This window comes from Nycticebus coucang, chromosome 4 (genome assembly GCF_027406575.1).
Source record: "Nycticebus coucang isolate mNycCou1 chromosome 4, mNycCou1.pri, whole genome shotgun sequence".
NCBI classification, from domain to species: Eukaryota; Metazoa; Chordata; class Mammalia; order Primates; family Lorisidae; genus Nycticebus; species Nycticebus coucang.
This window is the reverse complement of record NC_069783.1, coordinates 18776842-18784749: the sequence shown is the minus strand read 5'-3', so window position 1 is coordinate 18784749 and position 7908 is coordinate 18776842. Positions and strand designations below refer to the sequence as shown.

The 7908-nt window shown below is 41.3% G+C and overlaps 1 pseudogene across 1 annotated transcript; it reads left to right on the top strand.

The window, feature by feature from the left end:
- Nucleotides 1-1955: 1955 nt before the first annotated feature.
- Nucleotides 1956-4629, top strand: LOC128583675 (transforming protein RhoA-like; annotated as a pseudogene). The gene is made up of 2 exons (XR_008379519.1): nt 1956-2534; nt 4507-4629. The product of XR_008379519.1 is annotated as a transforming protein RhoA-like (transcript).
- Nucleotides 4630-7908: the final 3279 nt, after the last annotated feature.

The window sequence follows — 7908 nt, the reverse complement described above, 5'->3', positions numbered from 1 at the left end:
CGGCCAAAAATAAAAAATAAATAAATAAATAAATAAAATTATAAAAAAAAAAAAAAAAAAAAATGTGAAAAATGAGAGCAAAAATGTGTCCTCTGAAGTAATCTACTACAAATAAGTAAGCCAAGAAATTCAAAGGCAACCAGCCTTTATACAAAGGGAAAAAAAGGCAAGAAATGGCTGCAAAATGTAATAAAAGTATAATCACCAAAAAAAGTTGCCTTGAAGTACAGCACAATTCCAGAGGTGGTGCACACCTGTAGTCCCTGCTACTTGGGAGGCTGAAGCAGGAGGATCACTTGAGCCCAAGAGTTTTGTTTTGTTTTTTGTTTGTTTGAGACAGAGTCTCACTATGTCACTCTCAGAAAAGTGCTATGGCATCACAGGTCACAGCAACCTTAAACTTGGGCTTAAGTGATTCTCTTGCCTCAGCCTCCTGAGTAGCTGGGACTACAGGCACCTACCACAACACCAGGCTATTTTTTGGTTGCAGTTGTCATTCTTGTTTAGCAGTCCTGGGCCGAGCTCAAACCCGCCAGCTTCAGTGTATGTGGCCGGCGCCCTACTCTCTAAACTATGGGCAACTGAGTCAAGCCCAGGAGTTTTAAGTTGTAGTGAGCTATCATCATGCCACTGTATTCTACCCTGGCAACAGTCAATAGAGAGAGAACTTGTCAAAGGAAGGAAGGAGGAAAGGAAAAAAGGAAGGAAGGGAAAATAAAGGAAGACAGAAAGAAAGAAAAGAAAAAGAAAAAGTAAATTTTTGCTAGTATAAGAAACTTAAAAAGAGGCTCCGCGCCTGTGGCTCAAGCAGCTAAGGCGCCAGCCCATACACCTGAGCTGGTGGGTTGGAATCCAGCCCTGGCCCACCAAACAACAATGATGGCTGCAACAAAAAAAAATAGCAGGGCATTGTGGCAGGCGCCTGTAGTCCCAGCTACTTGGGAGGCAGAGGCAGGAGAATCGCTTGAGCCCAGGAGTTGGAGGTTGCTGTGAGCTGTGATGCCATGGCACTCTACCCAGGGCGACAGCTTAAAACTGTCTCACAAACACAAAAAAAAAAAAGAAAGAAAGAAAGAAAAGAAAAGAAAAGAAAGAAACTTAAAAAGAAAGAAAGGAAAGAAAACCACAAACACAGACACACACACAGAAAAATAGCAGAAGAAAATTCTGACCAAACATTTGGCCATTACTTAAAAAGACTTAAGAAATAGCCTGCATGATGGAAGAATGCAAAAAAGAAATATATAGTCAAGAGAAGAAACGGTGACAAGACAGGAGATGATAAAACTTGATCTTGTACATTTGCAGAACTCAGAAAAGAGGTATTGCATGAGAAAAAAAGGAAATCACAAAAGTAGAAGAGCACCAGAGATGATAAACACAGTGTAAAACTCAGTAAAATGGGTAGATGAGGCCAGGTGGGGTGGCTCCGGCCTCTAATCCTAGCACTTTGAGAAGCCAAGAGAGGAGGATTGGTTGAGGCCAAGGGTTCAAGACCAGACTCAGCAAGAGCAAGACCTCTATCTCTATTAAAACAAAACAATAGAAAACTTACCCAAAATGGTGGCACACACCTGTAGTCCCAGCTACTAATGATGCTCAGGCCAGAGGATCACTTGAGCCCAAGAAGGTGAGGTTGCAGGGAGCAATGATGATACCCTGTACCCCAGCCTGGAGAAGAGAGCAGGACCCTGTCCCGAAAAAGAAAAAAAAAAAAAAGAGCTAGATGATAAAAGTGAACGAATATAGAAAATGAAATGGATATACAGCTTTAAAATCAATTATGAAGAAATTGATGTATAGAAAAGACAAAATGGGCCTGCCCTCCCTTGCCGCCTGCGGTCCTCCGTCTGTTCTCTCCTTAGTCTGAGGTCGCCCCTTCAGCTACCATCTTCGAACTTGGGACTGGCGGACGAGAGTACTCGGCAGGAAGAGGCTGGACTCGGAGTCGTCACTTGAGCCTTTCTTCTCAGAAATTCAAGCTACTTGGTACAACTTGTTCTACACAGGCCGTGCATCGTACAAGGCATTTGTATGCGATGGCTGCTATCAGGAAGAAACTGGTGATTATTGGTGATGGAGCTTGTGGGAAGACATGCTTGCTCATAGTCTTCAGCAAGAACCAGTTCCCAGAGGTGTATGTGCCCATGGTGTTTGAGAACCATGTGGCAGATATTGAGGTGGATGGCAAGCAGGTAGAATTGGCTTTGTGGGACACAGCTGGGCAGGAAGGCTATGACCGCCTGAGGCCCCTCTCCTACCCAGACACCGATGTTATACTGATGTGTTTCTCCATCCACAGCCCTGATAGTTTAGAAAACATCCCAGAAAAATGGACCCCAGAAGTCAAGCATTTCTGCCCCAATGTGCCCATCATCCTGGTTGGGAATAAGGAGGATCTTCGGAATGATGAGCACACCAGGCTGGAGCTAGCCAAGATGAAGCAGGAGCCGGTAAAACCTGAAGAAGGGACCAGGACTGGTGCTTTTGGGTACATGGAGTGTTCAGCAAAGACCAAAGATGGAGCGAGGGAGGTTTTTTTTTTTTTCCATTGACAGCAATTACATTTATTTTTAAATATATGTAACCCAAGTGACATCATCTCTAATTTCTTTTTTTAATGTTTAATATAGTTTATTAATTTTTAACACTCATAATCAAATAAATTCAATAATATTTTAGTCAAAACTTTAATTATTTAAATGTACCTAAGACACATTCTCCAAGTAGTCATATTTTGAAGATTTTGGTTTTCCTCTGTTTTTTGTAATTTTTTACTTTTGTTTTTCTCATTTTTTTTTTTTTAAATTGTTGGGGATTCGTTGAGGGTACAATAAGCCAGGTTACACTGATTGCATTGGTTAGGTAAAGTCCCTCTTGCAATCATGTCTTGTCCCCAGAAGGTGTAACACACACCAAGGCCCCACCCCCCGCCCTCCTTCCCTCTCTCTGCTTTTTCTCCCCCCCATGACCTTAACTGTCATTTATTGTCCTCATATCAAAATTGAGTACATAGGATTCATGCTTCTCCATTCTTGTGATGCTTTACTAAGAATAACGTCTTCCACTTCCATCCAGGTTAATACGAAGGCTGTAAAGTCTCCATTTTTTTAATAGCTGAATAGTATTCCATGGTATACATATACCACAGCTTGTTAATCCATTCCTGGGTTGGTGGGCATTTAGGCTGTTTCCACATTTTGGCGATTGCAAATTGAGCTGCAATAAACAGTCTAGTACAAGTGTCCTTATGATAAAAGGATTTCTTTCCTTCTGGGTAGATGCCCAGTAATGGGATTGCAGGATCAAATGGGAGGTCTAGCTTGAGTGCTTTGGGGTTTCTCCCTACTTCCTTCCAGAAAGGTTGTACTAGTTTGCAGTCCCACCAGCAGTGTAAAAGTGTTCCCTTCTCTCCACATCCACGCCGCATCTGCAGTTTTGAGATTTTGTGATGTGGGCCATTCCTGCTGGGGTTAGATGGTATCTCAGGGTGGTTTTGATTTGCATTTCTCTAATAGTTAGGAATGATGAACATTTTTTTATATGTTTGTTAGCCATTCATCTGTCTTCTTTAGAGAAGATTCTATTCATCTCTCTTTCCCATTGATATATGGGATTGTTGGCTTTTTTCATGTGGATTAATTTGAGTTCTCTATAGATCCTAGTTATCAAGCTTTTGTCTGATTGAAAATATGCAAATCTCCTTTCCCATTGTGTAGGTTGTCTCTTTGCTTGGTTGTTGTCTCCTTATCTGTACAGAAGCTTTTTGGTTTAATGAAGTTCCATTTGTTTATTTTTGTTGTTGTTGCAATTGCCATGGAATTGCAACTTACTAATCATGCCACTTACTGTATGTTACCAGTCTTCTTCATGAAGTCTTTCCCCAGGCCAATATCTTCCAGTGTTTTTCCTATACTTTCTTTGAGGACTTTTATTGTTTCATGCCTTAAATTTAAGTCCTTTATCCATCTTGAATCAATTTTTGTGAGTGGGGAAAGGTGTGGGTCCAGTTTCAGTCTTTTACATGTGGATATCCAGTTCTCCCAGCACCATTTATTGAATAGGGCGTCTTTCCCCCAAGGTATGTTCTTGTTTGGTTTATCGAAGATTAGGTGGTTGTAAGATGTCAGTTTCATTTCTTGGTTTTCTATTCGATTCCAAGTGTCTATGTCTCTATTTTTGTGCCAGTACCATGCTGTCTTGACCACTACGGCTTTGTAGTACATCCTAAAATCTGCTATGCTGATGCCCCCAGCTTTATTTTTATTACTAAGAACTGCCTTAGCTATACGGGTTTTTTTCTGGTTCCATACAAAACACAGAATCGTTTTTTCCAAATCTTGAAAGTACGAGGTTGGTATTTTAATAGGAATGGCATTGAATAGGTAGATTGCTTTGGGAAGTATAGACATTTTAACAGTGTTGATTCTTCCCATCCATGAGCATGGTATGTTCTTCCATTTGTTAATATCTTCTGCTATTTCCTTTCTGAGGATAGTGAGGGAGGTTTTTGTAATGGCTACAAGAGCTGCTCTGCAAGCCAGAAGTGGGAAGAAGAAAATCTGGGTGCCTTGTCTTGTGAAACCTTGCAGCAAGCGCAGCCCTTAAGCGGTTAATTTTGAAGTGCTGTTTATTAATTTTAGTGTATGATTATTGTCCTTTTTCATTTATCTATAATTTACTTAAGATTACAAATCAAAAGTCATCTTGCTACCAGTATTTAGAAGCCAACCATGATTATTAATGACGTCCAACTCGTCTGGCCCATCAGGGTCCTTCTGACACTGCTCTAACACCCCTCTCCTGCACTCCCACCTGACACACCAGGTGCTAATTCAAGGAATTTCTTAATAACTTCTTGCTTCTTTCTAGAAAGAGAAACAGTTGGTAACTTTTGTGAATTAGGCTGTAACTACTTTATAACTAACATGTTCTGCCTGTCTGTCAGCTGCAAGTTACTCCGGTGAGTCACCACTTCACAGCTTTACTCCTTAACAGATCTCATTGGCATAGCTCTGGGATGGGCATCCAGTTTTTTGAAAATGTGCTCAGCAGCCAGAAAGGCCCAAATCCATGCAGCTATGGCAGAGTTACAGTTCTGTGGTTTCATGTTAGTTACCTTATAGTTACTGTGTAATTCGTGCCACTTACTGTATGTTACCAAAAATGAATATATCTACCCGCAGACTTGATGTAGTATTTTTTGGTATGATTGGATTTCCTAATACTGATATTTGTCATCCCTGAAGAATGTGTATTGGTTTTTTTTTTTAAAAAAGAAAGTGTATTTGGAAATAAAGTCAGATGGAAAATTGATTTTTAAAATTCCCATTTTGTCACTTTCTCTGATAAAAGATGGCCATATCACCCCTGTTCAGCCCCACATGTCCCAGTACCTCTCTCCAGAGCTGAGCTAATAGGAATTGGTTTCACACTTGAGGCAGTTAGACACTTTGGAAGTCGGCATAACCTGTCTCACTAGACTGCAGCATCTGGCTCTGATTCACAGTACACCTTTCTCCTCACTGTACCCAGGTTTCTTCCCAGAGGAGCCACCTGTTCTCATGTGTGGCACTCAGTTTCTCTCTTCTTTCCAGCTGACCGAACTTTTTTCTGTACCAGTTAATTTTTCCAACTAATAGAATAAAGACAGTTTTCTAAAAAAAAAAAAAAAAAGAAAGAAAGAAAGAAAAGAAAAGACAAAATGGAGCTCCAAGCACACAACTGAAATCCCCAAAGAAGAAAAGCAAAACAGTGGAACAGTGCAAAAAAAGTTCTTAAAATAAAAGGCAACTTGACATGTTGTAAACTAAGGAAAATTGACACAAAAAGGTCACTTCCAAAAGATACACATGTATTCAATGTTCAAAATAAAGAAACAATGTTCAAAATAAAGAAACAATGTTTAAAATAAAGAAACAATCCCTCTTCCTCTTCTATTCCTCTTTCTTTTCCTTTCACTTCTACTCAATTCAGTCCAAAGGCCATTTGGTAGCACAAAGCAAAATAGGCATGCACAGAGGGAATGAACGGGGGCTGGGACACCCTCAGCAGCAGCAGTGTTGGAACTTGAGCATCTGGGTAGAAGTAGTTGGGATACATGGGAACCAGCACATACTCAGCAGGGCTCAGAGAGACAACAGCAGTTGCAGCTGGCTGGTTTTCAGGACCAAGGTGTAGGTGGCAAGAAAGGCAGGCAAGGAGCCATAGGGATGTAAGATGTAAATATAGGACACTTCCCCAATCCCAAACTCTGGAACTAGAGTGTCCATCTCAGCATAGCACAGAGTGCTCAGCATGGACAAGAGACCACAGGCCAGAGGACAAGCAGGCCACTCTAAAGACACTGGTTCTGCACCTCGTCTGCCACCTTACTGACTCAGATCTGTGTATATGTAGGGACTCATGCATCCAGCATAACTCAGCTACCTTCCAAAAAGGAGAGGTTTTGGTGCAAACTCCTAGCACTCAGTTATAACACCCAGGGGTACTTAAAATGTGAACTCCAAGCAATTTCAGATAGAAAGACAAAATTCTTTGTACTGAGCATATTAGAAAAGATAGCAAGGGGCGGCGCCTGTGGCTCAGTGAGTAGGGCGCCAGCCCCATATACTGAGGGGGGCGAGTTCAAATCCGGCCCTGGCTAACCTGCAACAAAAAATAGCCAGGCACCGTGGCGGGCGCCTGTGGTCCCAGCTACTCGGGAGGCTGAGGCAAAAGAATCGCCTAAGCCCAAGAGCTGGAGGTTGCTGTGAGCTGTGACTTCACAGCACTCTACCGAGGGCAATAAAATGAGACTCTGTCTCTAAAAAAAAAAAAAAGATAGCAACAAGTGTTCATTCTGAGTCAGATAGCATGGGATAAGGGCACATGACAAAGGGCTGGAATTAAGGATAAAGAAGATGTAGACAGGATCAGGACAGAAATATTTATATCAGGCACACCTGGATAAGGGTTTCACTGATTCCATAATATGAAGAGCTTGGAGTTAGTGCCAACAGGACACTCCAGAAAAAAACTAGAATAAAACATTCTATGATATCAGATATGTTCTGTGCATGTGTCTTGTGCTAAGACAGGGGCACTAGCTACCTGTGGCTATTAAGCACTTGAAATGTGGTTAGTACAACTGAGAAATCACATTTTTAATTTTAGTTATTTAAAGTATTTAAATAAGCACATGTGGCTGGTGGCTACCATGTCAGACAGTGCAGCTGGATGGAATTTGCAGTCATTGTTTCCCTGACTGTTGATATGCTGTATGAGTAACTGTCTCAGGTAACTGAAAAATCATTTTTGGTATACACGAAAGTATTAAAGAATCTCTCTTAATCTATGTAAGTCAAATTCACAGGGCTCTAACGTCTCACCTAGGCAGGTTAAATGAAGTCAGTTGCTAAGTGGGGTCCACATGGTGGAGTCCAGAATGGACAAAGCAAATGAGAAACTGCTCCCAGAAAGGCATGAGAAAAGCATAATAATGACAAGTTTATCTGTTCCTCATGTTATGAAGGGGCTTTGTAAATGGGTAAAGCGCCATTCGGATTTCCCAGAGGAGTAGAATTTTCCAATGAGTCCATCTCTACCCATACCTTCCACCCACAATCCTGTTACAGACTAGAAGAAGTGGTAATATTCCGTTCAAACCAGCTCCCGTGGGGTTTCTCAGAGTGTAACAGAGGGAGGGTAGCAAAGATGGAGTGAGAAGAGAATAGAGGGGACATGAAGGATAGAATGGAGTCAATAAGAAAAGAAAATCATCTGGTGTCTATGGTAAGAAACCAGCAATTTCGAAGCACCTTGTACTGAGGATTCATTAATATACATTTATTAGTTATCTACTAATGTATGCAAGGTCTTTAAAGCACCCATGGAAAGAGATAAAAGATTCAGGAGCCTTCCATGACC